A 5,657-nucleotide genomic window follows, 5' to 3' on the forward strand; every position below is an offset into this window, starting at 1 on the left:
TAAAATAAAATAAAAGCAACATTTCTCATTTTCATTTGGTTTAAAGGGAGTTCACCCAAAAATGAAAATTCTGTCATTAATTACTCGCCCTCGTGTCGCTCCAAACCCGTAAGACCTTCGTTCATCTTCGGAACACAACTTAAGATATTTTTGATGAAATCCGAGAGCTTTCTGACCCTGCTTAAACAGCAACACAACTGAAATGTTCCCAGGCCCAGAAACGTAGCAAGGACATCGGTAAAATAGTCCATGTGACATCAGTGGCTCAACTGTAATTTTACGAACCTATGAGAATACTTTTTGTATGCAAAGAAAACCAAAATAACCGCATTATTCAACAATTCTTCTCCTCCTCATCCCGTCTGCTGTGGCATGCCGCCATTGTGGAGAGTATCACAATGCATGAGTGTGCTTTCCTCTGCATATAAACACACAAACAAATGCGAGGGTGGAAACTATTCAAAGACTCTTGAGCAGCTGCTCACATCACATATACTAAATCATCTCTCAGATTTGTAGATTACAACTGAAATGGCACAAATAATGATCTTAAATCAGCGTATGACTTAAACTGAAACAAATCTGTAACACCGTTGTACAACAAACATCTTCACAAATCACCCTGGGTAGACTCTTTAAACATGTTTCACAGGCTTGTTTTAGCCTCAGAGCTTTATCCTCGGGGTAAAGCTGCTCTTCCTCATTAATTACGAATCGTATCTTTTGGTTTATTGTCGCCCCTATGGCTCTTCAATTAAGCAGCTGTTTTTACAGAGGGTAATAAGTCTTCACTGCACCATGACGAACAGGCTCACAACCACACCCTCTTTTCAGAGCTACATGTCAGTTTTACACTGGCTTCCTCTTGTCGTGGATGGATGTCCTTCATGCAGATTTGGCCACATCTGAGGTACCACTTCTGAGTATGACCTGATGCTGGATTATTCTGGTTTGGTGCTGGTCTAATTAGTAGTGGAGTATGGTTTTACCAACAGCAAGGTCATGGGTTTGATTCCCAGGTAACATGTGTACACAAAAAATGCTTTGGATAAAGAGTTTCCCAAATGTAAACATTGACTTGAAGCTGATTAAATCAATAAATATTCTGTCATCATTTACTCACTCTTATGTCATGGCAAATTGATTTTTTTTACTTCCGTAAAACACAAATGACATAATTTGAAGAATCTTCAGCTGCTTTTGTCGGTAGAATAAAAGCCAATGGGGATGCCATCATGCAAAGTACAACATTTGATGGTCTTTTCAGCTGGTCTAATAAATGTCAAGATGGTCAATGAATAATGGTTTGTTCTTCATGTAAACCTATTATATGGCTTCTGAAGACTTGTAATAGTGCATGACTGCCTTATTTTACTTTTATAGTACTTTTTGTCCTTTATGCCGCTGCACAACATCTGGTCACCATCTAAGGGAAAGAGCAGCCTGGACATTCTGCTAAAAATCTCTTTTTATGATCTACAGATTTAGAGTCTTGCAGGGCTTGAGTGAATGAGGGCAAGTATGACGACAGGGTTTTCATTTTTTAGTGAACTATTAACAGTGATGGTTTCCAAACTAATGAGCTATATCCTGAAAGAAAGAGACATTCTCCTAATAAAGAAGGGAATTCCACAATGATATTGTACTTTTCTCTGTCTATATTGACCTCTCTAACATAATCCTATGGGACATGCTTTAAATAATGTTCTCCTGCCAATAAAAAGCTATGATCCATTGTAGTACTGACCATCACTTGTGTCTTATCGAGTGTAATTCATAACGCAAAACTGTGATGCGAGACCAGATGGGAACGAGTGTCCATGATGATAAACGACAATAGCTGTTTTATGGTTTCTCTCAGATTTATTATTGGTTGGCTGCTTACTGGGCAGATGCTATTTTCACCATAATTATTTATTCTAAATTATGAAACAAGTTACTTTAAATACATTAGTTAAGAATAACTCGGCTGCTGACAGATACCATGAAATATAGATGAAGGGGGAGATATTACTTTTCCAGTGAGCCTGTGTTGATCTTTTTATATCCAAAAAAATGTAATAATAATAATTTGTGATGTGACTTTTTCTCTAATTCAAAAAACACTTTAAATGCAATTTAAGAAAAAGAAATCACAAATTAGACTGAATGAACTCAAATATATATCTTCAAATTCATCAAAGACCAGATTTTCTGAGGTAGTCTGTTCACATTACATGTAGGCTATATATCAATTCGAACTGAACATCAATAAATATGTAATTTCATTCCATCTTACTGCTCCTACGAAATTTTGAGAGAAACATCTATAGTATAAGTGAAACAAAGTCTAATGTTCCTCTAGTTTGTCTTGCTCCATCAGAAACATGGTAATTGGTCATGTAGGTATCTTAGGTGGTGGGTAAGGTGTTAAAACCCCAATCCTTTATATTACATGTCTCAAACACATATGAACATTAACACTCAACAAAAACATTCTGAAAAGAGCAAAAACAACCCAACAGTTTTAACATCTGAAACCAGAGATCAGACTAAATAAAGCACAAATATTGTTACCGCATTTTACAATTTCCCCCAAATTTAAAATATAAATCTGAGCTCAATGTCACACTGTACTGTACTCTGGTTCAAATCTAAAGCCTTGATGACACAGCATTTGTCCTTGAGAACGTCCCTTCCTTGTGATCCCCAGTCCTCTGCAGGAGAATCCCAAGAGAGCGAGAAAAAACCTTGCCAGAGAAAGAGAGCGAGAGCTGCCCAGCATCTAAGGAAGTTCCCTTTTCATTCCAGTGTGTCGAATTGACACTTCTAAAGTCCAATATAAGCACTAATTCAAGCCTCTAGCAGAAACACAACACATTTACAACAACCACTGTGACAGGAAACACCAAACCAGATCTATCTGAGAGTATTTAATGGAAAACAATTGGTGAACTGTTATACATGTCCATAATGGAAACATCTCAATATCTAAAGAGTATGTTGATGTATTCATGGGAACAGTATTGAATATCAAGTGTTCAACACAAGGTGGAAATCAACGACAAAGTGCTTTGAATGAAAGCGGACAGCAGGTATCCAGTTTCCTCCTCTCTTTGCTGTACTGCAGAGCTCTTTTAATGCACTCCATTGTCTGTGGTCTCTCCCTGTGATCCGCTCTAACGGCAGCTGTACCAGCGAGCTGCAGCATATTGTCTTGCCGCTGTTTGGCGATGGGGAGGAGGGTGTCGTTCCCTTTGCCTCTCCAGGGGAAACGTGGCAGCTGTCATCGGGACCGACCTCTGGAAACTCTCTAGGAAGCGACCGGCACCCACGGACGGAGTAAACACCCACCCGCCTGCCGACAGCTCGCGGCTCACTTTGCCCTTGTGCACCGTTCCGGGACCAGCTTCCCGTGACGGGTCCCTGACTCCAACCTCTGTGAGGTGTAACAGAAAGCTGACCTGAGATCAGCAAGCAATGCAAATTGAACTAAACTAACCCATATAAGCCAACTGGGACAAACGCTTTGAGCTCTGGACACTGCAGCAATTCCGGATCAGTTTAACATCACTTTAGAGACCAGTTTTCTTCAGACTCAACACAAACAAGAGTTATCCAAGACTGACAAGCATATGAATCACACTGCAGTAGCCTACTCTAGTAATCAGCGAGGCCACTCTCGAATGGGCTTCCCTCTCCGCTGCAAGATTAAGTCATAAGCATCTAGTGCCCTGGACAATCTTTCCAGCATCCAGCGCGGCATATCCCACCTTCTCATATCCGGATCCCCCCTCCCAATTTTGCAGCACCTTTGAGAAAAAAAAACATGTTGAAAGGCTACACACCTGACTGCAGTGATCTGCTCGGTCCTAATCCTCAATGAGCGTCTGGCCCATACACCAGCGAGGCACTTAGGGGTTAACGTTTCAGTGGCGTGCGAACGTCTCCTGCTTGCGCTCTTCCATCAGCCCGAGAAACTGCAGTCATCCCCCCTCTCCACTCGTTACTGCAGCACCACACACACAGACACACTTCAGTGAACACACACATACACCCCTCCCCTCCTTCTGTGCGCTCTCTCCACCACTTTTTCTCTCCCTCAGAGAAATCCCCCCTCCAAATACACACACACACACATTCCCTCTCTCTCCATTTTTCCTTCCCCCACCCTTCCCATTCCATCCTCTTCCTAAGCTGCCTGATTGGAGATGCTGCTCACACAGCTCTGCATACATCCCTTTTTAATTCGTTCTCGTGTCTCCGTCTCTCACGCTGTGGGGTAATCAGCACAGGTCAATATGAAACACTTCCTCTGCTGTCCCCATCAAACTCTGTGACCTCAAAATACTCTGTTGTTTTTGCTGAAATGCGCGCTGTTTGATGGTAAAATTCAATATTGAATACAATACAATACAGCTCTCTGGGCAGAAGAGGGAAAATGGAGCGGTTGCCTGAATTTTTAAAGAGAAGGGCTGCAGAGGTTCTGCTGCTCGCAATATGTTGCAGCAGAGAGAATGAAAGACAAAGAGGAAAACCTTAAAGAGATGGCAGGAGTATAGTGGTTGACTGATATGTAAGGGATAATGTAAAGTCAGCTGGTCATTATGGCTAAATAAACTGTACATTATTACACTTAAAGGGTTAGTTCACCCAAAAATGAAAATTAGCCCACAGATTACTCACCCTCAAGTCATCCTAGGTATATATGACTTTCTTCTTTCAGACGAATCCAGTTGGAGTTATATTAAAAATTGTCTTTGATCTTTCAAGCTGTTTAATGCCACCCAGCGAGTGGTGCATGCATCAGTCCAAAATAAGTTAAATAAAAAGCGCCCATCCATAGACAAAAAGCATGCGCCCATGCGCAAAGCTGACCTCATACTTCATCCGCCCGGAGCTGCTTCCGTGTAGGACTGTTGGCGCAAGCTACATTACAGTGATGATTACGTTTTGAATATGGATATTTTTCTTATAAAAACACATCGATTCGCTACAGGAGGCCTTTGTTCACCCACCGGAGCCGTGTGAGACACTTTTTTTTAATGGATGGGCGTTTTTTATTTAACTTATTTTGGACTGATGCATGCAACACCCGCTGAGTGGCATTAATCAGCTTGAAAGATCAAAGACAATTTTTAATATAACTCCGACTGGATTCGTCTGAAAGAAGAAAGTCATATACACCTAGGATGACTTGAGGGTGAGTAATTTGTGGGCTAATTTTCATTTTTGGGTGAACTAACCCTTTAATACAAGCTATGCAGAAAATCGGTTGTCTGGGACAGTGGCCAGCTTAGACAGGTTAGTGTCTATAATATAATATGATAATTGTCGGTGATTTGAGAAGTCATCAGGCATCGACAGGGACGAAAATCTGGCTTTTCATGCAGTGATTATACAAACATATCCGACTAAAGAATGCCGTAATTGACCAATAAGACGGAGCTGTGTATTAAGTCGACCAATTAGAGATGAACTGATATATTGGTTTTACCAATTAATCGGCACCGATAGTTCTTATGGTTTAGAATTTAGTTGGATTTAGTAGTTTTTCTTTCTAGACATATTTTCTCTGTACAGAGAAAATACTTTACATACTCTGTAAAACCTGGCTTATAGGTGGCTCATAATGCCATATGGTTGTTTGTCATTTGGTCAGATATTAAATGGACCAG

General features: G+C 40.8%; 1 protein-coding gene across 2 annotated transcripts in view; it reads right to left on the reverse strand.

Moving 5' to 3' along the window:
* The window catches only part of LOC107601356 (synaptotagmin-2-like), a 39,687-nt gene extending 35,681 nt beyond the window's left edge, over nt 1–4,006 (reverse strand). The window contains exon 1 of one of the 2 annotated variants that reach the window (XM_016293519.1): nt 3,828–4,006. The gene's annotated coding sequence lies outside the window, so the exon portion shown is untranslated. The remainder of the gene's footprint in view (nt 1–3,827) is intronic. The other variant, XM_016293518.1, reaches the window with a different exon arrangement.
* Nucleotides 4,007–5,657: the final 1,651 nt, after the last annotated feature.

This window comes from Sinocyclocheilus grahami, unplaced genomic scaffold (genome assembly GCF_001515645.1).
Source record: "Sinocyclocheilus grahami isolate Dianchi unplaced genomic scaffold, SAMN03320097.WGS_v1.1 scaffold303.1, whole genome shotgun sequence".
In the NCBI taxonomy this organism is placed as follows: domain Eukaryota; kingdom Metazoa; phylum Chordata; class Actinopteri; order Cypriniformes; family Cyprinidae; genus Sinocyclocheilus; species Sinocyclocheilus grahami.